Below are 27,395 nucleotides of genomic sequence, written 5' to 3'. Positions count from 1 at the left end.
CGAAGTTCCGTTACGCATCAAGTACGGGAACCGGAGCGCTACCCGGAGCGCTGTCACAGATGTATCTGTTTTTTAAAATGTTAATTTCTCAAAATCCACTGGAGCACATATATTGAGACCTAGCAAAGGCACATCGGGCTAACAGTCCCTACAATTTTGCCAAGTTTTGTGCAAATCCATTCAGCCGTTCGAGCTAAAAGTGAGGCCAACCGCCCTATGGAAAACTCAATGTTAAAAACGCGTTTTGGGACCCCCTTTTTTCTCGGCCCCCCCTTGAGGAAACCCCCTCAAATTTTCAGGGGCTGCTCAGAAACAAAATGTGCCATTTCCCTGAAAATTTCAGCCAATTCCGTCCACAAACGCCAAAGTTATTAGACATAGAATTTTCAAAAATCCCATAGAGAAAAAATCCTAACTATGTATACCTACTGGCGACCGATATATATATATATATATATATATATATATATATATATATATATATATATATATATATATATATATATATATATATATATATATATATATATATATATATATATATATTCACTGAAAAAACCATAGGTTATAGACCATATATAGTTAGGGATTAGCATTTTCAAAACCTTATTTTACTCGCGTAAAACCATTGAAATTCCATATATAGTTAGTTGCACTAACTATATATCGCGCACCCACAATCCACTGCTGATGATGTCACATATTACATCATTCATGACATGGTCAGTGACATCACTGATGACATCACTGATGACATCTCAAATGACATCACTGATGACATCTCAAATGACATCACTGATGATATCACTGATGACATCTCATTTGACATTACTGATCACATCACTGATGATATCATTCATATGATAATACGATGAACCTCTTCAGACTCTAATATAACCTTAGATACAATCAGTGTAAACAGACACTCACAGACTGTCACTCATCCGTGGAGTTACTCACACACCTAGTCAGTCATGCAAAGAATCAATCACATCTCCATTTCCTCAACTATACAGTTATACACACTTTACTTATTCAAACATATACTAACACATATTTACTCTCTTATACAATCCCTGATACAAGTTCTCAATGATCCATACAGCCACTCACACATTCACTGGCTCTTATGCACAGTTATTTATATATGTCAACTCTCACATGTACTGTGTTTTACATATGTATTTACTTTGACATGTAGCACTGAGATATCCATTCACTCAACAATACACTCATGCACACAGTCAACCGCCCATACAGCTGTTTCCACATGCACTTTTGAACCCATACATCTAGTGAATCAACTGCTCACACATCTATGCACAGAGTCATACACCTCCCAGCCACCCACACACACACTCAGTCTCCCATACAAATACTTGGGCAACCAATCAATAACCCATATAGTTACTCATATAGCTACTTATCAACATATGCAGCAGTTTGTAGAACAACAGATATAATGATGCACAAATTAAGACAGTTTAGTCACTAACCCATGCACTCAGTGAGACACATTTTATCACTCTCTCATACAGTCAGTCATGCACCTACTAAATCCTTCATCCAGACACTTATACATCCACTCATTCTTCAATATGTAAGACATATTTTAACTTTACAGAAACATACAGTCACTGGATGTTGTCATCAGTGATGTCATCAGTGATGTCATTTGAGATGTCATCAGTGATGTCATCAGTGATGTCACTGACCATGTCATGAATGATGTAATATGTGACATCATCAGCAGTGGATTGCGGGTGCGCGATATATAGTTAGTGCAACTAACTATATATGGAATTTCAATGGTTTTATGCGAGTAAAATAAGGTTTTGAAAATGCTAATCCCTAACTATATATGGTCTATAACCTATGGTTTTTTCAGTGAATTTTTAAGGTTTTGTAAATGCTAATTCCTAACTATATATTCTCTATAACCTATGGTTTTTTCATTGAATTTCAATGGTTTTTTGAAAGCTAATATCTGTAGCTGTAAAATGTATTCTTCTTTAAATCTTAAAATATATTTTACATGTTTTTAATACATTTTTTTAAAAAATATTTTTTTGTTCCGCTCCCAGTCCACGAACCGGTCAGCTCCACGTTAGCTCATTTTAAAGCTGCGACTCGGTCCGCGAACCGGTAAACGTTCTTTTAGAGTAACTGTTACGTTAGAATGACGTTTTGCGTTGTCGCGTAATACGTCATTGGACGCGCCAAGTTAGCGGACCCGGAAGCGGACCGGAAAGCGGAGCAAAGCGCGAAACGTAAACACAGCAGGTCATGTGACTTGGTAATAACACTTTTCATTGGTTCATTTCACTTTTGGTTTCCTAATGATGTAATACTAGGTCATGTGATCTAAAATTAACACTTTTCATTGGTTTAGAACTTTTGCTTTTCCCAAATGATGAAAACCCCTCCTTCTTTCCTCACTCTGACTTTCATCTTGGTGAGAGAAAGACCCTTTTACATTCTAGAGAAATGGCTTCAGTTGTTGCTTCTGCTAGTGTTCCCCCACCACCACCTCCACCTCCTCATGGAAAGAAAGGACCACCTGCTCAACCAATCTTTGAAGAAGAGGAAGATCAGGAAGAGGAGGAAGAGCCTGAGTTTTTGCCTGAGGAGCCCAGGAGGTACAACAGAAAGGAAAACTTCACCTGGCAATTTTTTAAATTTCCAGCAGGGCAAAAGAAAGTCAATGCAAGATATGTCTTTTGCCGTATTTGCGATGAACGCCTTTCAAGGGGGACGGACAAAAAATATAGTTTTGGAAATTTTACAATGCACAGGCACATGAGTAGGTGGCACCCAAATAATTATAGTGCTGCTCAGCTTCGCGACGAACAGCAAAATCCCCCGGCAATAGCGAGAAGATCTGTCGTGCCAGAAGTATCGGGACCAGAGGCGAGGGAGTTGATCCCGAACATTCAAATGGACATGGGGGAAGTAAAACAAGTGTGCGTGTGGTGCAATCAAATATTATGCTACCGAGAAAGTAGCATTACTCTTATAATAAGAGCAATCAAATATCATGTATGCCCATGTTTCAATTGAACTCTGAACTCTCAGTGCACCTGCGTATCCAGTGCAATCTTTCATTAAATGTTTCTTCCTTGACCATTCAAATTACATCTTTCAAAGAACACATCCATGCACCCTAACTTTCTGTTTTCAGAAATGGAAATGCACCAATCACTGCTAATGATTCATTAGCATTGGAAATCCACAGTTTTTTTTCTTTACAAACTCCTACTGTTTCAACTGCCCTTTCATTACCACACTTCATCTGACTGCAGAACAACCTTCTCCCACCATGTTTAAGGTCTGGATTGTTGGACATAGTTACATCCACTGGGCTCAAAGGTATGCTGAGAACAGAAATTTACACAACCTCAATTTACAGGATGTGGAAATTAAGTGGTTGGGCCAAAGAGGATTAAAATGTCACCAATTGATACCATTGGTGAAAACCTTTATGCATTTGCCAAAACCTGACCTGTTAATAGTGCACTGTGGAGGTAATGATTTGGGCACTTTGACAGGGGTAGGTCTGGAAATGCTTTTAAAGGACACCTTTGAGCAATTAATGGCACTTTTTCCTCAAACTGCTTTGGTATATTCCAATATATGCCAAAGACAGAAATGGAGGTGGTCCAACCAATTTTCTCCACAAATTGAGAAAGCGAAGAAGCATGTAAACAAATCTGTTTCAGCTTTCATGAGAGACCATGGAATGGGCTCTCTGTACAACAATAACTTGCGTTACTACATGCAAGATATCTACAGAGGAGATGGAGTTCACTTCTCAGATGAGGGCAACAGAATTTTCATTCTGAATTTAAGACTGTGCATTGGTACCTACTTATAAGTACCTAAATGTACCATAAACCCAAAAGCTCTTCTCAGAGCTACCCTTCATCTGATCACACACTTTTATTATTTTTTTTCTAACTTTTTTCTGTAATTTTCAACAAACTACGCTCAAAGAGCGCTATCCGGTACGCGAACTGGAAGCTAACCGCGCAAAATTTCAAAAAAAAAGTTTTTCCTCGCACATATAGTCCTCCTCAGCCACCCTCAGAAAACGTAGGGGGGCAAAATACTTGTACCATGCCCCCTTCTACCCATTCAGAACATTATTTACCCGCCATTTTATACCTTGATTCGACCGAAACACAAAATGGTGGACTCCCGTTACGCTCCTAGTTCGCGGACCGGACCGCTTTCCGGGAAACGGTCCAAAAAAAGGTGGGAAAGTAATTTACAGAAAAACGACTAGAGACACTCTCACCAAATATAAATTAGCTCATACTACATAACAATCCCTTTCATTCTCACAAATTTGATTGAAATTTAATTTAGCCATTTAGCCTGTAGACCTCTCCAAGTACCGTGAGGTAAATTACTTCACAAAACACATCTGAAGTGTTGGAATTGACAACCAATGAAAATGTTACTTTCATTTTCTACTTTTATTACCTGACATTTGATTGGTTATATACTTGAATATATAAAGGAAGAGAAGAAAACACAGCCATTTTGACTACTACTTCTTGTTGTACATCACATTTCAATAGCTTCCAAAAACTTCAACTTCTTTGTGAAGGTAAGTTATAATTTTTAAAAATGAAATATATTGTGCACTATAACTTAATATAGTAGACTTTTTCTGCTAGATATACACTATCCCTCTGTACTAGGAATGTATTTAGATAGACTTCTCTGTTATAGTTATGAATGGAGTTAGGCTTGTCGTGGTTAAATCACATACACTTTTTTATAGTCCTATTTCCACTCTGATACTATACACTGCCAAAAGATAAATTCACTGATAAAAAATGACTATCTAAAATTAATCCCAACAGTGCCCTATCTCTACTAATATATATTTTTTTAATCCAAATTTCAGGCAAAATGGAAGGCAAAAACCAAGTTTCTTTTGAAATGGACCTGCAAGAGAGCAGCCAGGAATTGATTGAACAAATTGACATGGAATTTATGGATCAAAGCTTGGATAATGAACTGCTGCAATGTGTCCAAGCAGTAGATGCCCTCCTTGCAAATGAGGACATTTTACAACCTCACAGATTGCAAACAATATTTCAAGAAAATAATGACATTTCAGACACTGAAATGTTAGAAAGTTTAATAAATTATGAAAAACAATCAAAATAAAAACAAAAGTTAAAAATAAAGAAAACAAAAAAAACAACAAAAACAACAAACAAAACAACAAACAATTAACATTTAGTCTTTGAAAAGTATATCATTCTATTATCCTTATAGTACGCTGCCTAGAACGCTTTCTGGTTCGCGTACTAGGCGCTCATTGCGAAAAAAAAAAAAAGAAAAATTTTTTTTGAACCCTGCTGGGCCCTTTTAAAACCTCCACATAAAACCTAGGGGGTCAGGGAGGATCTACTATGCCCCCTTATGGAAATTTCCCCCTTTCTTTTGGCCTCCTCTTGTCTCTCGATCCTACCGAGAGACAAGATGGCGGCTGCACCGGACTGTTTAGAATGTTGACAGACACCGAAGAGCCAATCAGCTTTCCGTGCGCAAAGTTCCGTTACGCGAAAAGTACGCGAACCAGATCGCTGCCCGGAGCGCTGTTACAGATATATATCTTGATTTAAACGTTAATTTCTCAAAATCCACTGAAGCACATATATTGAGACCTAGCAAAGGCACATCGGGCTAACAGTCCCTACAATTTTGCCAAGTTTCGTGTAAATCCATTCAGCCGTTCGGGCTAAAAGTGAGTCCAACCGCCCTATGGAAATTAACATGGGAAAAAAGCGTTTTGGAACCCCCCTTTTTTCTCAGCCCCCCCTTGACGAACCCCCCCCAAATTTCCAGGAGCTGCTCAGAAACAAAATGTGCCATTTTCCTGAAAATTTCAACCAATTCCGTCCACAAACGCCAAAGTTATTAGGCATAGAATTTTCAGAAATCCCATAGGGAAAAAATCCTAACTATATATGCCTACTGGCGACCGCCAGTAGGTAATATATATATATATATATATATATATATATATATATATATATATATATATATATATATATATATATATAGCAGCAATTGCAGTCTTTACTTAAAAACATAGTTCAACAGCAGTTTTAAGATACTGATTCAACAAAACTCCAAAAAGCACAAAGTGTCCAGTTCAACTAAAGAAAATGCTATTATATTTTCACATCAGTAATGCTATTCGCCTAGTTCGCAAATTTGTGTAAAAAATTAAAGCGTATCTAATCACATTTTGGTTTCTTTTTTAGGTCTTCATTAACGGTTCAGTCACCAACAAAATACAGACTTAGTCCATCAGAATACTAATCAGATAATTTTCTTTCTTGAAACTAAAGGCGCCCGTAGCGTGTTGCCCCATGAACTTTATTGTCCCTTGTAATATCCTCTTTTGTCTGTGTATTCGTAGGAATGACAGCGACAAGCCTTCAGGAGCAGCACTCATGAGGAATTGAATACTCGGACCCGACGTACATGGACGGCCCACGCTCTCGCAAAGTGGATCTGAGTTGTAGTACGTCGAGGCAACGAGGTACAGCAGGAACAACACCGAGATGCAGGAAACAAACACAGGTAAGTGGGAGGGTTGCTGGAACGACGAACAGTAGTACAGGGTGTGGCAAGCAGTCTTAAGTTTGCTGCTCTACCCTATAAAGGGGCCGCTCCGAGAGACCGAAACTGGAGTGTGCCCAACAGGTGCGTCCCCGTCCCTTTTCTTCATACTGAAATGTGCCCTTGGTTGTTGGCTGCAATTGTGGATGGAAAACATTTAACAACACCAAACCTGGGTTGGTAACTGAAGCAGGTGGGACAGATTTCTCTTTGGGAATCATGTGTGGCAGCTTTGGGTACAGCACAAAGTAATTCCACTGTACCACTGCATACTCCTCCATTTTCTTTTTAGGTCTCGCGGCTAGCGTTGCAGTGCGCAGCATTGCTCTCCCAGTAAGAGACCTCATGTAGGGGCTTCAGAAAGCTGACCACACGCTTGTGCATGTGCTTTTGTTTTCGTCAGCTGTTATTGGGTTTTAAGTGCGTTTTTGAAAAAAAGGCAGCACGTCATTGGTAAAAGGTGTGTGCATGTCCCAGCTTCTTCAGAAATGTAACCGCCCATGTATCAGTGGTGTCTGTTATGCGCAGCAGCGGCACAAGCACCAGGCTCCCTCACCCTGCTCTTCTGTGGTGCGCTCGCACCATTGTTCCTCCCTTTATTGGCTTGTTTTCACCTCTTACACCTGGGCCATCCGCCATGATCTGCAGCTTCATTGATAAGAGGGGATCAGATGGCAGTTCACATGGATTTGGCTCCCTGATTCAGCAGCCGCCTTAGCACACAAACTCTATCTACCAACCAAACACAGCAACAACATGGGCATGGCAGGTTCCCATTCAAATACAGGGTGCCAAGCGGCACACACAAGAGCTTTATTTTACAGCCACAGTCACAAAAGCCGGCTCCCTGCGCCGCTGAGCTTGGTCCCCAAACCTGTGTGGGGGTCGCTGGTGCTAGCGCGTGGAGGTGCTGAGACAGGAGCCAAATCTCTACCCTGACTCAGATTCCATGACCATGTGGGGGAATGTGGAGCCTGCACTGCATACCCCAAAGGCACGGCTCGGCAGGCTGGTGCTTCCTGCGAGGGAGCAGTGCTTTCTGCTGCACCCTCAAATGTTGTTTGCAAACCAAGACTGTTGCTCACCAGCCTGGGCTCCCCCGAGCACATGACTTCACAGGATGTGTGCCACGGGGAGAAAGAGGGACAGTAGTGCGTGTACAGACAGCAACACATGCACATACACTCACACTCACTCCCATACGCACACAAAACCAAACACACTCACTCACATACACACAAACAACACACAAACTCACCACACACACTCTTACACACATACACACTCACTCACATAAACCTCCCCCACTCACAGTGTTCACATTTAACAATAAAATGAAAGTGCATTTACAAGGCTCCTTGACTTTCCCATTGCTAATTGTGATGTTTACAGAGAAATTCACTCACTCACGCCCAGCCCTGCAAGGCACAGAAGGCACTGACCAAAAACGGCCCCTTCTGAATTTGGGCTACTAATCTGGTAATATTTTGCCAGGCACACTTTTTCTCACAGTGCCATGTTAAGTGTTGCTTCCTAAGTGCCATGCCCACGACAGCGTGTTTTTGTCTATCTAGGTGTGTGGAGCGTGGGCTTGGGGGAGGGGTTAAGGTAGTTGATTGCCGCTTGGGCTTCAGACCCTGACCCTTTCTTGACAGAAGATGATGTCACTTTAAAGGGCTCTGAGCATCGGTTCAAATGTGGTGGGCTGTAAAGAAGGCAACAGATGCAAACTGTAAAACAAAGACAATTAACCCCTGCTCTGCCTAACTGAGCCTACCCCAACCCCCACACCACTTCACCTAGATTTTGTTAAAAGGGTGACTCACTAGTTGAAGATAAAGTACTAGTGAGGCTTCAAAATTCTTTGTAAGCCATTTTGGCTATCAAGCCAATATATTGCACCCTCACTCTGGCTACATAACTTACATTCACAAGTAACCAGAAAAAAGAGGCTCTGTACACCTATCGGACAATGAGGGCCCTCGCGCCATGCAACAGTGACACAACTCTTAAGTTTAATTTACCAAGCCACACTGGGCCACCTTGCATGGCCCTACAAGGCTTGATAAATCCAGAGCAATGCAACGCAACGCAAATCGCTGCATTGAGTTATTCCTCCCTGGGAAGGTGTTCCCTGGATGGAGTGTGGCTCTTCCCACGTACCCATCCATGGAATTTGGCTAATTCCCAGATTTACCATTACAGGTAGACCTGGGAATGCATCAAATTGCTACGTTCCCTCAAGTGAGGCTTAAGGAGGAGAAATATCTTTATTTCTTCACGTTACTACCTCTTTCTATCTTTGCTGTATTCTACAGCACACATAGAGAGAAACATGCCTATGTCTCAAGATTGTTTTTGTGCAGGAAGGTGTCCCTTCCTGCTAAAAAAGTAATCCTGCTTACAAGGCAGGCACCCTTGCACCATGTTGGAAGGGTGCCTGTGTTGACCTAGGCTGCACATTGTGCGCAAGCATGGGAAAAGACAGGAATGCGCTTTAGTATGTTAAATACAGTGAATTCCTGCCCTTTCCCTCTCACGTAGTGCAGCTCAGCAAGGTGCTCGGCATGATTTCTTCATAAATATGCACCTCAGTGTTTATGAGTATCTTAAACATCCACATTCCAATCTAGCGACTTGTCAAAATGTTAGGCTAGCCCTATGTTAACAGCAACAGCTATACTGGGAAAGACATGAACACAATTTTAGTGATCATATAAAGAATGAGGTCTGGTTGGTGGACCTCAGACCACAGCAGAGGTGGGAAATAGTTCTCAAAAGTATACACAGTGTACGGAAGCAAAATGGTGCTAATGAGATGTCTTACAATAACATAAAATTCAATCTAAATGCTAATTAAAGCACACAATGTTGAGCACATGGAGTACAGCGCCTGCAACATTGAGCACACTGCTTAATGGGCATGAGTACCTTAACAACGAACACATAACTGTGCATTTTCTGACAATTACCAACATTTTATTTATGAAAAGGATACGGAAAGGCATAGTTCCTATGTCATATTTGCATATCTAGGATGATAATGTGCAGGGAGTTCGCACTACAAGCCAAAAGTAGCAGAGAAAGGAACACAACGGGGCAAAGTGGCAGAGGAGGTGACAGGAAATTTTTCATTTACTCACATACTGCATCAAAATAAAAGTCAATGTATTACAGCGCCTTCTTGGGCTTAATAAAAAATGCACCAACCAAAAGGCTTGACCAGTTATGAGCATTTAACAATGACTGTTCTAATCAATATGAGCAATACCATCATATATGTGTATATGATGAGGTTGTAATAGTAGTAGACACTGATGTCTGCAGTTTCTCTGTTGGAGAATGATTCACTCTCATCATGAGGAACACCTCTCTGCCTTCATTTGTCATTCCACTTGAACAACAAAATGTTGGGGCCAAAATTGCCTTCCACGTGTGCAAATGTGTTGGTTACTGATAAAGTTGGTGTGATGTGGACACAAATTAACACCACCACATTGGGGCTTGGTAATTAAAAAGAACATGCCATTTTCAATTGTTTTAAAAAATGAGATGGTTAAAATCTGCCCTTGAGGAGCAAAAATGACTGTTTCAAAGAAGACAATCTAGAAACATGAACCTGCTCTTATCTCCTATCTCTAAAAGCACTCAGCGTTATCCCGCCAATAGAGCAGAAAATAACAGATGTGTGATTACGTAGCTGCTTACTCCGCAAGATTTAATCAAATTGCTAGTCAGTCTTTTTTCAACTTTTTTATTCACTAAATATAAATTAAGTGCTTGATCATGTCGGCTATTATGCAGGTGAACTAATCAGGTGGAAAGTCAGTCTGAAAACTGCCAAAGGCAAGACAAAATCTGAACAGAAATCAAATCTTAATTTCAGCTCCAAAATTCGGAATAGCCTGAAAAGTGGCAGGAATTCAAAACCGTAAAGGTATTACCACTTCTGCCATTACAGTGCCGGTGGACCTGAAAAATTCATGATGGGTCCACACAAGTTTAAGGAATGGTCATTTTGTAGGTCTTAGTAGATTTATGTCTGATACTGATGGAAAACGCAATCAATATGGCTCTGTTTTAGAACAAAAGTAGCAAGTATCTCTTTCTGACACTGAAGTTGGTAGCAGTTTGACTGTATGATGAAGATTATTGGAGAAATGAGATGCAACATGGTGTTTTATAAACTTCGGTTGGGTGCAGAAGACAGGGCACTAGTGTTGAGAAACTTGTAAATGTGAAGGCCCTATGCACTAAAGTATTTTCGGCAGTAGACACAAGTTTATTGACAGAAGTACTTCATTTATGCAAGCCAAGAATCCACAACTGGATTCCTGGCATGTGTAAAGGCATTTAACCTCATCGCTGCGGATGACATTTTCCTCCTGTGCTGGGCCCCAATGATAATGGGTGGGGGCGTGACGGAACAATTCCGTCATCAGCACAGCTCAACCGTGACTGATGACGGAATGGTTCCGTCACCAGCATCGAAGGGGTGAACACTGTGAATTTCTCTGCTACAAGTGCAGAGAAATCCATAGTAGTAAAACCCACACATGTTTTGGGAAATCGGTGTTACAGCCGCGGTCTGTGCAGGCAACAGCGGCGGGCGGTGGGGCAGCGTGGGGGGTTTTGAGCCAATGATGCAGAGGGAAAATTAAATAAATAATTAATTTCCCTCAGCATTGTCCTTCAAATTCCCCCCCCCCATGCGGTCCCACCGGCCCACCGTTGTTACCTGCACAGACCGTGGCTGGGTGTAACAAGGCAAGGGGTTCCTTGTAAGTTCACAAACACACACAAACATGTGGAAATGGTCATAAATTTACTCCAGCCAGGAGCTGGAGGACCTCCTGTTCTCAATCACTGGCAGATGCCTTGGCCAGCTTCTTCGAGGAAAAAGTCAGTTCCATCTTCCAGACTTTCTCACGATCTGCCCCCCTACCATCTTCGAGTCCTCCCCTTACGAGCACTTCGCCAACTTTATTATCTTTCAACCCCGTAGATAAAGATCACATTCAACGCCTAGTAGCCAGCACTAAATCCGGCTCCCCCCATGACCCATGTCCCCCTTCTATTCTCAACCACATACCGGAAGCAATTTCCCCTTCATTGTCCACCATATGCAATGCTATGTTCACAACAGGCATATATCCTTCAGTCTGGAAAGAGGCGATTATAAAGCCATTGCTGAAAAAACCTACGCTAGACCCTCTTATCCCAGCAAGCTATAGACCTATCGCCTGTCTCCCATTTCCAGCAAAGATTTTTGAAAAGTCCATGAACTTGCAGCTGTCAAAATACATCAATGACAACAATTTGCTAGACGACACACAGTTCGGTTTTAGGCAGGGACATGGGACAGAGACGGCACTACTGAAAGCCGCGGACGAAATCAGAGCAACCATGGACAAGGGAGGATCAGCCGTCTTGATACTCCTAGATCTCTCCGCTGCATTTGACACGGTCGATCATATCACCTTGATCGACCGTGTCACAGCTCTGGGAATAGGAGGAACAGCTAAAGACCTGATTGCTTCGTTCCTCGCCAATCGACCACAGATTGTCAAAATGGGCAATTTCACCTCCCAAACCTTCTCTCTCCCCTGCGGCGTTCCACAGGGCTCCTCGCTAAGTCCGACGCTTTTTAATATCTATGTATCGGACTTGGTGAGGGTGATAAAATCCTATGGTATTGCCCTTACCACATACGCCGATGACACGCAACTAGTGCTATCGGTGTACAATAACGGAGCTAGCGTGGCAGCCAACTTCCAGGAGGGTATGAAGGCAATAAGCTCCTGGATGTCATCAAACTGCCTCAAACTTAACTCTGATAAAACGGAGGTGATGACATTCGGGAGCTTGAAACCAGCATGGTCCCCACAATGGTGGCCACCGGAGCTGGGATCCCCCCCCCCCAACCGGTGACTAAGGTTCGTAACCTGGGAGTCACCTTCGACAACAAATTGACTTTCCACCACCACGCCAATGCTGTCGTATCATCTGCATTCTACACACTCAAAAAAATCAAGAAACTCCTTCCTTATCTACCACAGTCAGCCGGCAAAACACTTATCAGTACTTTAGTGTTTCAAAAACGGATAATTGTAACTCTCTGCTCCTTAATGCTCAGGAAGGAGTCCTCAACAAATTCCAGACCGTTCAAAACGCGGCTGCCAGAACCTTACTCTCTATCTCCAAATTCACATCTGTATCCCATCACATTAAAGAGCTCCACTGGCTCCCAATCAGGAGCAGAATAAAATTCAAGGCTCTTTGCATAGCCTACAAGACCCTTAACTAGCCAGGGCCTAAGTTCCTAAAAGAAGCTCTTCATCCATTGGAGCATCGCAGAACTCTTCGATCCTCCACAGCTTTCATGCTGTCTGTCCCTCGGACAAAAAAGGCCACTTGGGGAGACAGGTGCTTCACTACAGCCACTGCTAAATTATGGAACACCCTCCCTCTGCATATCAAAACTGCCCCCACCCTCCTTAAATTCTGAAAAAGCCTCAAGACATGGCTTTTTTCCTCTGTTTAACCACCCCTCAAAGTGTAAGGAGTTCTCTGATCACCAGCGCCGAGACACCTGTATGGGTATTTGCGCGCTTTAAAAATAGCAAAAAATATATAAAAATAAATAAATAGAATGGAAACTGATCACCTTCCCACTTGCTCTCATTTTCTCCATGGAAAAATGTGCATTTGCACAAGGGTCCAATGTCCACTGTGTGGACATTTCCAGTAGGTAGATTTCCACAAAGGAATTGGAGCCTGTGGAATGCGTCACTTGACATTCCTAGAATTACAGTTTATCAAAAAGGAGATAGGACACTTGTAACCACTTATTCCAAGAGATGATTTGAAAAGCCCTCATAAACGCTGCGTATCTCGAGAAGCGGTATATCTTATTCTCCGCCCCACGCAAGCGTTATGGCAACAGTCATTGGGCTTATTCAGTCAGTGTCTTGCCAGCCTCACCCGAGGCAATCTCTGGTTTTTTCGTGGCAGTATCCAGAGAAACAGGGGTTACCCCACTGAAGCTGAATGATAGGTAAAAAAGTGTGCAGGTGATTGTAAGTTTTATTCAGTTCACTTGACCACTCTGCATGTTATAAAGACCACTTTTCTAATATGAAATTGTCAAATGGCCATAAGTTACCCCCATATATCATCATCATTTTTTCTAATTCCTAGGTAAAAATTGAAAACCTTCAAGGGTAAGACTATCAAATAATAGAGACCCTTTCATGTCATAAATTGTGACATTAGTTTTTATTCACCGTGTGTTTTCCTGTTTATATGTCCTGACGAAAGCTCTTGGACCCTCGGGCCGATAGAGCAGAAACATGTTGACGTTATTATTTTCTGTACAAATGACTTATGCTAAGGATTCCTAATTATCCCCAGAGCATACCTATTAATTTTCAATGAGTGGTCAAGTGAACTGAATAAAACTTACAATCACCTGCACACTTTTTTACCTATCATTCAGCTTCAGTGGGGTTCAGCAATAATTTCATCGTCCTATTAGGAAGCAATCGCTAACATCAGTTAGCGACAGCTTTTAGGTGATAGCGAGCGGTTTGGGGCACGCTTTGCATGTCAGCGATATTTATCGCTAATTAAATGCAAAGTGGGCGTACCCAACCTGTTAGCGACTGAAAGCAGTAGCTAACATTGCTATCGCCTATTATCAACGCAGGCATAGCGATTAAAATATTCGCCCTAAGCGCGAATATCGCCAAATCCTAACACCTGCTCAGACCGCTTCTTAGCCTGTATATCCAATGGGAGGTGGATATTCAGGTTAAGTCCCTATTAGCAATAATGCCTAAATATCGCTGATTTTCCAGCGATATTCGCGCATTTCGCCGCTATCACCGGATATTTTATCGCTTTGGAGATAAATGTTGCTAATAGCACGTTATCTCTGCGATAAAATCCGGTGATGCGTGGCGACAAAAAATTGTCGCTAAGCCTATTTAGCAATAAATATCGCTAATTGTTGATAATATGCCCCACGGTCACGTACCATCTAGCTGACACCATGGGGCAGATTTACTAAAAGATAGGGAAATGCAGCACAGCGACCAAAGTTTCTGCACTGCTTTGAGCAAAGAGATGAGAGCAGCACAGAGCTTTCTTTCTGTGTGCTGTCACACAAACAGGCAGTCTAGTGCCACACGCACGTCTTTTCACCGTTGTGCAGAGGTGTGTGCATGATATCTAGCATAGAGTTTGCACAATAAGGGGACCCTTCTTGCCTAGACATTTTTCAAAACATTTCATACATTGGATGCATGTAGTACAGCGCAACACACATGCAATGTGTGAGCTGTTTTGGTGTATATATATAGTTCTCCAACTTTTTGCCTGCCTCAAGGATGCAAAGTCCTATCTGATAGATTTTTGTAAATAGGTTTTTCCATTAAAAACATGGGTGCTTTGCTGGAATGCCAAAGTGCCACTCATGTAATGCTCCTTGACAATAGTTTAGCTGAAAAAGGGCACTTTTTCAGTGCAGATAAAGTGCTGCACTGGGAAGTAAGAGCCATATGTACGAAGTAATTTTCCATAGACACAGAATGGGTTAAACCCTTTGATACATCTGGCCCTTAATATCCTTTCAAGACTTCGCACAGCTTTGTGTCACCTTCTGTGACTTTGTGGCAGCCTTTGACTTCACTGATTTTTGTCTATGCAAATGGATATTGTCCATGGTTTATTTTTCTAATTTTACAAAGAGTCGGCACATTACAGTACTTTGATACACTGTGGCAGGAGACATGTACAGGGAACTGTGTTTTTATAAAAAATTTGATTATCAACTGTTCTACAGTCTGAGTCTGCTCTCAAGATAGTGGTCCCAAAAGTGAAAATCACAATCAAATGGTAACATCTTTTTAGGATCATTTTACCCATATATTGGCTTTGTAGCAGAAGTTTTCAAAGTTGTAAAATCTTTCCTCTCCAAAATTTTGGGGCTCATTACTATGCTGGTCGGACGCTCGTCATACCGGCATCGTTGCCGAAACAGGACCGCCCACAAGGAGTGGGAGGTCCTGCTACCATTATAAGGATGCAACAGCCTTCACTGTGGTCAGCAATTGTATTTCTCCTGTTGTTGCTTGTGCTGTGAGCCGCAGCACAAGCCGCAATAGCAAAAATACACTTTTAGACATCCATGCCGCATGTGGTGCCTGTCGTACGATGCATGGATGTTTAGGGGCCCATAGCAGAGGGCCATGAGGGACAGGGGTCCCGCAAGGGGCCTCAAAAGACTCCTTTTACCAGTGTTTTCATGGCGAAAAAACTGAAATGAAAAGGCTGTCAGAAGGTGCATTGAAATACCCACTGTAGTGCCTGAGCAGGCACGGCCTCCAGTTTGGGGATTACGATCCACCCACTGCTCAAACAGGCTTCTTGAGCCTGTTGGAGGTGGAGCAGATTCCCCCACAGGAATCGGTCAGGCCGCCTGTATCCTAATATTGTGGTCGGACAGATTCATCAGGAAGATCACCACCATCAAGCTTTTGGATGGCCTCCACCCTGACATCGTAATGAGGCCCCTATTTGTGACGATTTTTCAAACTTTTGTAAGTTTAGCAATTTTTGCAATCTTTGTGAAGGTTGCAATGTTTAAATTGTGTGGACAAAATAATCTCATCTCACAGCTTGCACAAATATTTGATTGCAAAATACCTGCTGGTAAAATCTTGCAAAGTTTACAAAACTATAGAAACTTTCCTAAGATTGTAAACTTGGCTTATATTTACACCATGTATTACCTTACCTATACCATAGTGCATAAAACATATTCCCCACTGTTCTCTATAATGAGGTTATCCAATGGAAGTGCTTATTGCCATAGGGATGCATTGTCTATGAAGCTCCTGTCTTTCTAGGGCATGTGCTGAGGGGCTGCCCTTACCATTCCTTAATCCAATGACGAAAGAGTCAAGCACATTTATTTTGAGTATTCATTGTTACACTGGACCGTGGGATTGACTGACAACAACCCAATGAAGTTTAAGGTAGCTGCAGGGGTGAGTCCTTCTCATCTTTCCATCAAGACCACCTGCTGGTTGACCGGGTCGGAAGCGCCGTGATCCAGGGTCTTTCACTGAAGCGGATCTCTTCTTTCCTCAGTGATCGCTTTCAAGCAGTCCGCCTCGCCAGTTTTTGTGCTGAAAAAAGAAGACTACCTTTGGGGTTCCACAGGGCTCATCTCTTTCCCCCCTCCTCTTCAATTTGTATATTGTTCCCTTAATTCTGGCCCTCCGAAGGAGAGAGGTTGTTACATTTAACTATGCTGATTATCTCCAGTTAGTGTTTAATATTGACTCCTCCCCTTCATCAATGGAGAGCTTTCAGTCTACTATGACATTCATCAGCAACTGGATGAACACTAATCATCTCAAACTAAATCCCGATAAAACTGATCTGATTCTCACTGGCGGCCCAGCAAATCCCTGGAATTCCAACTTTTGGTCACATTCACCGGGGTTCCCCCCTCCAATCTGCTCGGTCAAAAGCTTGGGAATTGTGATCAGCAACGGTCTCACTATGAAGGCACAGACCATTTCTGTGGTCTCCGCTTGTTTTTTTCACCTTTGGAGAATTCGAAAAATAAGCAGATATTTAACCACTGAGGCCCGGATCCAAGTCATCCTTGCCCTGGTTATGTCGCATATTGATTACGCTAACTCCCTGTTCATCGGTATCCCAGTCTACCTACTAAGTCGCCTACAACTGGTGCAGAACCAAGCCGCCAGGCTTGTTTACCGTCAACCAAAGTCTCATCACCTGAAGCCTTTGTTAAAAAACCTACATTGGCTTCCTGTGACCCAAGACAGCCTCCTTAAATTAGGCTGTATGATCTACAAAGCTCTCTAAGACCGTGGCGCGGCCTTTATCGCTTCCAAAACACAGCGATATGTCCCCCCCCCCCGCGATCTACGTTCTTCAAACATGAACCTGCTAACCCCTTGCCCATTCAAATGCAAAAAACATGGTGGTAAGATTCTCGACCTTGGCACCCCAATTCTGGAATTCCCTCTCACCCGAATTGCAGCTGGCCACCTCCTACACTAAATTCAGAAAATCCCTTAAAACTAGGGTATTCGTTCAGGCCTACAAATAAATCTCACTGTTACTGTACCCGCAAATGACCCCGCCTAGTGCCAAGAAACCGTTGGTGAATGTGCGGTTTATAAATTATTTTTAACATAACATAACCTATACTGTGGTGGTGATGCCCAAGTGCCCTGCGAAACTGCCTAAATATGAGGTGAAAATTTTGATAGGAGGATGACCCTTCCACTAGATACAGTGTCAATGCTATATAAGTCTTGTGTCTTTTTCCTCTACTCTCCTTCTTATCTTCACTGTTAAGACCTATGGAAATTGAAAACTGCTTAAGGGATGAGGATATTTTGTCCTAGGGGATTATTCTTTATTGCACTGGAGCCAGCCCCTCTCTTGTGGTTACAGCTACATGAGCTGAATGTTGCTTAACAGCATAATCAGCAGCTAGCAGGACAGCAAACTCTGTGCCAGTTAGCCCAGCTATGAATTCTGCTTGCCACAGTGTAGATTTGCCACTCAGCAGTGCAATTACCTTTATTTTACACCATTGTCACCTTTCCAGTAGCACTGTCATTCACATTGCATTAAACCCTGTGTGCCATGAGGAAATGCAGGGCAATCATGAGGATCTGATCACTGGAGTCATTTTGGAAATGTGCAGTAATGGTAACGTGGCTCCAAAAATCTTTATAGATTAGGTTAAAGTAAATCGTGCTGGATGACTCAATGACAACGTGAGCCCATACAAACAAGGCCTTAAGCCTCAGGAGACGGACAAGATTCTCTCCTTAGTGACAATGAAGAAGAAACCTCAAAAGACAAAGTAGCTTTCAGGTGAAGAAGAATACTCAAAAGCAGAAAGTCCTTTTGGAAAGGTTGAGCAGGAAGAAGAGACATAACCACTCCTGCATGGTAGGAGGATATCATTGCGTAAGTATCATCTGACAAAAATATTGTATCCCAAAGATCGTTTACAAAAATATTTCTCCATTGGAATTCATGTCAGATAATATACACCCATTGGGGTGATGGTTTTGTGCATGATGAGTAAATGAGACGTTTTTCAGCGATATTTTGTTATACAAAGAGCCTTGCAGTTTTTACTGCATTAGATAGAAATAGTAAGGTATTTGATTGCCCTTTCTAGAATGCCTTCTACTCAATATCCTTAAGATTCTGAAACATACTACGACCACCTGTAAGACGTTGTTGGAATCAAGCCCAATTAGGCAGTCATGCTTATAGATTATGTGATGACACAACAATGTTAAAAAAAAGTCGAAGGGTGATGATGCCAGTGCTTGCTGATGCCAGTGTCTAAAGTGTCTGTGCCCAAATCTCTGCTCAGAAGTCTGGCCGGTGCAATTAAATGTCAATGGCTGTGTAGTACTGAATCCACCTCAGGCCTGTTTACTGCCAGACACTTCCTGCCCTTTTACCTCACTCTTGTGGGTACCTGTATACTTCCTTGGTGACAGTTTTAGTGTGTTTATCTTCCTCCTTCTTTCCCATTTGTGTTTTTCTCCCTCTCCTGCTTTCAGGACATGTCTGATGAGGAAAAATAAATACCGATCCACAAAAATGAGTGCTGATGGCCCCAGCTGGCAACCACTGGCTCGAAATAAGAACTGCTGGTGCCTTTTTGGGATGTAACCTAGCTACAGATTATAATTAAACGTTCTGGGTGTATTCCTGCTGGCCTCACTTTGAGTCTCACTGGGTCCACAGCATACGTTAATGGGGATCATAAAGGGTTTATCTTTCACTGTGTTTGGGTTTTGAAGTGACTGTGGATGTAGACGTCCTTACCAATCCCACGATATTACATTTCAACTTACTCTGCGGAAATGTATTTGAGATCACTTACTACGTTTTTATTACAAGGGAAAGTTAAGCTGAAATAGTTAAGGACATCTTCTGACCTATACCCTATTCTATGTTTGCTCATGGTCAATGACGAATTGTATGCCGAGCCTGCCCTTACACGTTCGACTTACTTAAATTTAACACAGTAAATATGTATTCTCCTCCAGTTTGAAGTAACCAATTAAAAGGACTGAATCATGGCAACTTCTTGCTTTCAAAAATCATTACTTGAAAGGCACACTGAATAATTATTTATCACCTGCAAATAATGCACTTTCCATATATTTATAATAATAATATTAATTACAATATTCATAATAATAGCAACAATACTAAGATTAATGATTATACTCATAATTTGATTATGTATGTTATTCTTGTTATTATTATTATTATTGCTATTTTATTATTGCTATTTCTAATATTATTGTAGTAGTAGTAGCTGTAGTATTAGAAGTAATAACAACAATAATAATAATAATAATAATAATAATAATAATAATAATAATAATAATAATAATAATAATAATAGAATAATCAGAATCAGAATAATCAGAATAATAATAATACTTTTATCATGATTGTTACCATTATCATTGTACTTATAATTATTGTAATTATTATTATTATCATTATGATTTGTGCTATATTTATTATTATAATTTATACTATTATTATTGTTGTTAATATTATTACAACTACTACTACTACTGCTACTACTACTACTATTACTACTATAATAATGATAATAATTCAAATAATAAGATTAATATATCGCTGAGACCCATAGTTGCTGTCACAGCAGTCCCTATAATTATGGCCCTGAGTGCCTGTTGATGGTGCAGAATGAGCAAGTCAAATAAAGGATGGCGCAAGAGCATTTAAGGTATTAGCATCCATCCCTCTCAACTCACTCACCTTAATCAAACTTCAGAGCACTGTCTCTGCCTGCCTCATATCCCTCCAATGAATCTTGAATAAAGACAAAAATATGAATTAGTCCTGACACTCTAGTCATTCTGACTACTGCTACTACTACTACTACTACTACTACTACTACTACTACTACTACTACTACTACCACCACCACCATATTTTCATACAGTGCTTGCTTTCATAGTTTTTGCTGTTTCATAGTGATGTCAAAAAACAAGGGGCCTTATTTATGAAGGCCTTGCTTCAGTTTTGTGCCGCCGGTGCGTCACTTTTTGTGACGCACCAGCGGTGTAAAAAATGCGCCTCGTTGCGCCATATTTAAAAAGTGACGCATCTAGGTAGATGCGTCACTTTTTAAACCCCTGCGCCACATTATACCTGCGTCAGGTATAATGTATGCAGAGGGGGCGTTCCCCTGCAAAAAGCCTCGTAATAGTGACGCAGTGAAATCTATGAGATTTCACTGCGTCACTTTTAGGACGCTGTTGCATCAAAATCTTGCGCCTGCTTCACAGCAGGCGTAAGACTGACGCAAGCCCTTTCACATGGGGCTTTCCCCATGTGAAAGGACGCATTGCTGGAGTTGCGTCACTTTTGTGACACACTCCAGCAATGCGTCACTTTTGCACTTACAGATACGTCAGAAATACTGACGTATCTGTAACTCCTTGCGACATGATGCGTCTTAAAATTAAATATGACGCATCAGGAATGTCGTAAGGAGTGCGCAGAGAAAAGTGATGCATCGCTGTTTTCACGCAGCGATGCGTCACTTTTCATAAATGAGGCCCATGGGGCCTTATTTATGAAGGCCTTGCGTCAGTTTTGCGCCGCCGGTGCGTCACTTTTTGTGACGCACCAGCGGTGTAACAAATGCGCCTTGTTGCGTCATATTTAAAAAGTGACGCATCTAGGTAGATGCGTCACTTTTTAAACCCCTGCGCCACATTATACCTGTGTCAGGTATAATGTATGCAGAGGGGGCGTTCCCCCGCAAAAAGCCTCGTAATAGTGATGCAGTGAAATCTATGAGATTTCACTGCGTCACTTTTAGGACGCTGTTGCATCAAAATCTTGCGCCTGCCTCACAGCAGGCGTAAGACTGACGCAGGCCCTTTCACATGGGGCTTTCCCCATGTGAAAGGACGCATTGCTGGAGTTGCGTCACTTTTGTGACACACTCCAGCAATGCGTCACTTTTGCGATTACAGATACGTCAGAAAAACTGACGTATCTGTAACTCCTTGCGACATGATGCGTCATACATTAAATATGACGCATCAGGAATGTCGCAAGGAGTGCGCAGTGAAAAGTGACGCATCGCTGTTTTCACGCAGCGATGCGTCACTTTTAATAAATGAGGCCCAAACATTGCAATTACTGACCTTGATGGCATGCCTTCTATCAGCCTAAGAAGGATGGCAGCCTAGTTTGTCCTTGCCTCGATTAAAACGTTTTCATAGGAGGACATTTAACTAATTGAAGCCTCTGCAATTGCATGACGAGTATTTGCATAGTACAACCTCCAATCAATAAATATCGATGAAGATTGGTATAGAGTTAAGAAGTATTCTCTCGTGCACAGGTCCCCAATATAACATTTCCAAGCAAGTACACAGAATTAACACTGTTTGCACAAGGACACTCAATTACTGCACCACAAACACCAACTGTACAAATAGAGGGAACAGTCCCTATGTAGCAGCTAATCACAAAACACTACACCACAAAACACTACACACCTGCACCAATTCATACAACACAAGACACGAGGGCATACACATGAAGCTATGTACTTGAAATATACAGCTGAGGAAGCCTTCCTATGGAAATCCTTAACTCTGGAATCCTCTGCAACGTAAATAAAAAAATGCAGTATCTTTACATGGTCTGTTGAATCCGTTTTCTTTGCCATTCACGTAATCATGTCACCCATCCAAAAACATTCAGAGATTGAAAATGTGTCCCGTTTGATTTCTTATTGCCGGGGTTACGCAATAGGCCTGATTCACCCAGACTTGTTGCGAGTCAATGAGACTTACACCTGTAGTGCTCTCGGCTTACTTCAGATTCCCATGAGGATGCCAGAAACACTACAAGAATAGATTAAAGTACAAGAATAAAAGGGTAGGTCAGAGCACTATACAGTGCAGAAGATGGTGGTTTCTTGCATCAATGGGGAGGCCATTCTAACTTCCTTGACCCAGAGTAGCCATGGGAGTTTCGGTAAGGCTGAGTCTGGGATGCAACCCATATTCAGCCCAGTGACCTGCCCCGTGGCAATGCCCAGCAAAATATAGTTGGTTGCAGTGGCGTAAGAACAGCCCCAGCAACCCCCACAGTGCGGGGGCCCCTGAGCATGGGTGACAGCTGAGAGCTCATGATTGGGTCTGGAACGTGGGGGGCCCCCTCCATGCACTTTGCGGGGCCCCCTCGTGTTTCGTTACACCATTGGGGTTGCTTGAACATCTTCCCCTCAAAAGTTCAACACTGATCTGGAATATCCGGAGAATGACTTTCTCATCATTATGTAAGAGGCCATAAGCTTCTCTTGGCTTCCTTCCTGCTGTTGCTGAAACCCCTCCTCACCCCAAGTTTTCTTGCACTGGAGCTCATGGGCTTCATTTGAAGCTAGTTTTAAGTGAGACCAGTATGATGAGCAGAAGCTGACAGTGGCGGCTCGCATAGGGCGTGCTGCGAGGCGGTGGGGCAGGGTGGGGGGTAATAAACTCAGACATATGACGGAACAGATCAAAGTAATGATTACTATCCTACGTTCCGTCGTATGTCCGAGTTTACTACCACCCCACCCTGCTCCTCCCCTGCCTCACCCCACCGCCCCGCATCATGCCCTATGCGAACCGCCACCGGAAGCTGCAACCCCACCCCACCCAGATTAGACGTCACAACAATTCAAGGTGATAGTAAACAACACCCTAGGGCCATGCGCAGGTCCCTGAGGCCCTGTGGTGCAGTGGGGGCCGCCAGTCCTTCAGGGGGGCCCCATTCAGCCCAAGGTCAATAAATATCAGGGAGGCATGGAAGAGTAAGGAGCCCTTCATCAAAGTTTGCGGGGAGCTATCATTTTGCATTGCCGCCCCAACATTCCCTAAACGTGGTCACTTGCTCCTGCAAAGCTTTTGCAAAAGAAGCCAGGCAAAATGATGGTTCATCACACTGTTTGTAAGTGAGAAATTTAGAGTTTCAAGGTGTCTGTTTTGCTCTCCTCTGTATAGTAATAATATATGGCACTGCTGTGTTAGGAGTTAAAAATAATCTAGCTGCAATCTTTACTACTGAACAATGCAAATCTCCCACTGTCCATTCATCATCTTGCAAAGTTACTTTGCAAACGATGATGGTTTTTCAGTGATTACATTGTGAAATATGGACGCTGATTTATGAAAGACGATTTACAAAGAAAGCAAGCCCGGCACCACCTGATAATTAATCACAGCAGTAAAAAACAACTTGACACAGGCTACTGCTCCAAAGGTGGGCGATTCATTACAGCTAGATGAGCCTCACTTCATGGGCAGATTTCAAAAATCAAATTTAATGAAAATAATCTATCGTCGCCGGTGCCTCCTATCAGCTAATGAGACATCAAGGTTCAGCCCGTGGGTGTTTCTTTAATGAAATATGAAACCTGTCTGTAATTCATGGTGCAATTTGAATGAATTTAGGAATGACATCTGAAGACAGCCACAATAAACCATCTCTGTCCCAGAGGAAAACACACGCAGTACAATGTCCTAGGTAATTTTATGATTTCCCGAAACTGCTACATAATGTAAGCACATTTTATTAGTTTAGTTGCTTAATTTCCTTTATTTCATTGGCTTGTTAACAAGACCGTTTGAATGTGATTTATTATCTTGTGAACTGAGAATGTTGCCTAACTGTTCAAATAATACACTCATCTTTCAACAATGTAGAGAATGAATGCGACCTTCAAAACAACTTTTCCCAGATAAACCAATGAAAGCATGTCCTTTAAGGGGAAGGGGATGGGCGTCCAATAAATTAGGCAAACGAGGTGATATACAACTTTGATGCGGTTTACTTCATTCTGTGACTTATTATATGTACTCTGCTGGTGGCGGGACTTTCCCAGACAAAACTTCCTGCACTTCTCCCACTTCCTTCCCCTCCCCATTCCAATCCTAACTTCCTCCAATCCAACTCAACCCCCCTCCCCCCCCCCCCCACCACCCCCCCACCCTCCCAGCACACAGTCTTCTGTACCTCCAGCACATGGGAATAGAACAAATAGTTTATGTGCAATATATTATTTACATTATGTTAGAGTACAAGTGAAAATATCCTCTGATGGTGGCTGGACTTTACCGGACGAGAAGGCCTGTGATTTTCACACCTCCTTTCTATCCCTCGCCTTCATCTTGTACTCGATACACTCCAGTTCATTGCTGTATAGCTCGATTTGTGCTGTACATGTCCCATGCATATATACATACATACTTTGTAAGTTTTAACCTGCTAATGGAGGTACTGAAGTGCAATTGGTACATTATGAATAACACTAACAACTGCATGAAATGATAAGATGTTGTATATCTCGCTTGCTAGAGCAGCTTAATTACACTGTAAGAGCAGGTTATGAAGCAAACCAGGTATTACCTGTGTTTCTTCCATATGCTTTTTCCTTTGGCCATCTGATATTTGGAAATCTACAATGGCTCTAGCATGATAAACCCATCCATATGTTCACAGGTCAAATGGATAGTGTCATACCTGTCACTCTTGTACCACATTTCTATATTTGCAGGACCTCTGTGCAGGTTCACAGAGAACAGTTATGGGAAAAAAGGAGAAAAGGGAATGTTTTTCCAACTAATTCTACAACGAGGTATGTGATTTGAGACTCTACTACAAGACAAATTCTTGTTGTTTAAAATATATTAATACCTTAGATCTATACCTTTAGAAATGGAATTGCTATGAAAGTCAAATCTGCAATGTATAAGAATTTTGGATTGGAAAGGCAAGAGATAAAGTTAACTTCCCATTACACACTATTTTTTAACAGTATTGGAATATCAAATCTATTCTATCTGAGCTCAAATTAATTAATTCCAAATCCACGTGTATTTATCATGAGGAACCAAAGCACTCTCTTAGATAACGTTCTATTTAGTATTCCATATAATCACAATATTATGTCAGTAAAGTTAAAAAAAAACACAGGGGTTGTCGTCCACAAAGGAAAAACTAACTTTAGATCCTTTCTCACATTGATTAATCCAGAAGGAACACAGCCAAAACATGTTTCGTCAACCTTTGACTTTTTGAAGGCTAAATGGCTGGTGACGTATTCGGTCTAATCCGGTTTCTTTTAAGAGAAAGTCATGATAGCAATGTCAGAGAAATCCAAAGTTCCAAAAAGATCCTTTATCGTGACAGATTTGGCAACCTCAAATGTTATCAGTAACACAAGCGCAGTCACCCCTGAACAAAAAAGAGAGTACAGCAATGAAGTCCCTCCAGCAGTCAACCAGTCAAAAATTAGTTGTGTCAACAAAAGTTTAGCAGCCTTGCAATGAACCGGATAGCAGTATATTTATTTATTAATTTGTATTAATTTAATTTTTGATTTTTTTAACATTTCACAGCAGAGTACATAATTCTGTACAGTAACATTAAGGGGTCGATTCTGATTCGGGAAAAACCGCTCCGAATAGCCGTTTGGAGAGTTTTTCCCGTACGAATTGTACCCTGCAACGCCCCCCGTACGTACGACAAAGTACGATTCGTACCAGGAGCTGTACTCCGTACGAATCGTACAGAGACCATACAAATCAAATCCCTGTACGAATCTCCCTCGGAACCAGCTGTACGCGACATCTGTACGGTTTGCGGCTGTTTTTTCGACCCGGCAAGTACGATTCGTGTCGGGTATGCACCGTACACACCTTTTTCTACTGGAGCTAAAAACAGCTGTAAAAGCAGAGTTCGCCCCAAAAGAGGTACGGTGCGTACATGCCATGATCGCAGGGGTACGGTGCGTACCCCTGCGATCATTGGGTGTACGCACCGTACCCCGCAATCTTGGGGTGTACGCACCGTACCCCATGTTCGCTGGGTGTACGGTGCGTACACCCTGCGATCGCGGGGTAAAGTGCGTACACCCCGTGATCGCAGGGGTACGAACCCTACCCCTGCGATTATGGGGTGTATGCACCGTACGGTGTGTAAGTGATTATGTGCTTTTCCGTACGAATCTCCCTTACCTGACGTGGACAGTACGAATCGCCTCCTCATACCCCGGTCCAGATTATACTCATCGGGTCGTACGGCATGTGTACGAGTCGTACGGTTCACTGTTTCAGTCTTGCAATACGTACGGATCGCGACGATTCGGACAGATTGACGGAATACGGATCGTACTATGCGACTCGGACGGATGGGTGCGAATAGTAAAGGCGATGGCTCCGGATGAAAAGTTTTTTTCCAGGATCAGAATCGGCCCCTATATCAAGGGGAAATTCTATGCAATCAGTAAAAAGAAATGGAAACATTGTAAAGAAAATGGCCAATAAGATAGGCAGCAGACACAGTACAACATGTCGAATAATACATCTCAACCATTTGTATTTTGCAATTGACATTACTCCAAATAAAATTGACCAGGTATATCAATATTGCCCAAATCGGCACATTGTAATTTGAGCGGCACACTTCGGCACAGTGATTTTAAACATCGTTCAACTCTTCCCCCTCCCTTGACAACAGATACTGTTTATACGGCCCCCAGAAGTTCTTGGGGCGACTCTGTGGAGGCATTAGCTCGCTATATGTTTCAGATTGCGGATTACAAAAATGCATATCTT

This window comes from Lissotriton vulgaris, chromosome 4_1 (assembly GCF_964263255.1).
Source record: "Lissotriton vulgaris chromosome 4_1, aLisVul1.2, whole genome shotgun sequence".
NCBI classification, from domain to species: domain Eukaryota; kingdom Metazoa; phylum Chordata; class Amphibia; order Caudata; family Salamandridae; genus Lissotriton; species Lissotriton vulgaris.
The sequence above is the reverse complement of the archived record's forward strand: the minus strand, read 5'-3'. Positions refer to the sequence as shown.